The 698-nt window shown below is 46.0% G+C and overlaps 2 pseudogenes; both read right to left on the bottom strand.

Annotated features, from left to right (window-relative positions):
• The window catches only part of LOC116073697, a 1503-nt pseudogene extending 1217 nt beyond the window's left edge, over positions 1 to 286 (bottom strand).
• Positions 287 to 312: 26 nt separating this feature from the next.
• On the bottom strand, positions 313 to 692 carry LOC116073696 (annotated as a pseudogene).
• Positions 693 to 698: the final 6 nt, after the last annotated feature.

The raw sequence follows: 698 nt of genomic DNA, 5'->3' as shown, positions 1-698 counted from the left end.
CCTCCTCCTCTTCCTCCTCCCCCTCCTTCTCCTTTTCTTCTAGTCAATGAAATCATCTGGGTTTTTTTGTTGTTGGTGGTGATGTTTGTTTGTTTGTTTGCCTTTTTAATCTGCTTTATTAGGTTCACAATGCATAATATGGATCTTCCCATGCAACTGATAAATTCCGCTAACAAAAGAATTACAGGCCGAGTAAAAAACACAAGTTTCAATTAGAAGCTGGTAACAGGAAGAGATCTACACAAAAGGAGGAACCTCAAAACTCGTACAAAGCAGGGGTCCCCATATCATCTTCAGAGAAAACCTCCCGACTCAGGACATAAGGCAAAACTCATCATGGTGGCCCTGGTGAGGGGGGTCAGTGCTAACCGCCCGCCGACGGTGGCTCAGCTGCTTTTCCCTTGAGTTCTCCATGAGCTATCTCATATCCTCCCCAAACCTTTGTACATTCTCCTCTCTCATCCTTGCCTGGGGCTCCCCAACTCTATGCATCAGGTCCCATCTATAGTGAGCGATGGGCTGCCTAACCCGGAACCGCCTGCGAGCTCCTCTAGGCGCACAGTTTTTTGCTGGCCTCGAAAGTCAGGGCCACAGCGGGCTCCCTTTTGATAGTATCTTGTGGTTTTTCTTCCTTCACCTTCTTTTTTCTGATGGTCATTTTTCATGTTGAGATTTTTTTTTTTTACTCCTTGATCTTT

The sequence above is a fragment of the Mastomys coucha genome, unplaced genomic scaffold (assembly GCF_008632895.1).
Source record: "Mastomys coucha isolate ucsf_1 unplaced genomic scaffold, UCSF_Mcou_1 pScaffold23, whole genome shotgun sequence".
In the NCBI taxonomy this organism is placed as follows: Eukaryota; Metazoa; Chordata; class Mammalia; order Rodentia; family Muridae; genus Mastomys; species Mastomys coucha.
The sequence above is the reverse complement of the archived record's forward strand: the minus strand, read 5'-3'. Positions and strand labels throughout refer to the sequence as shown.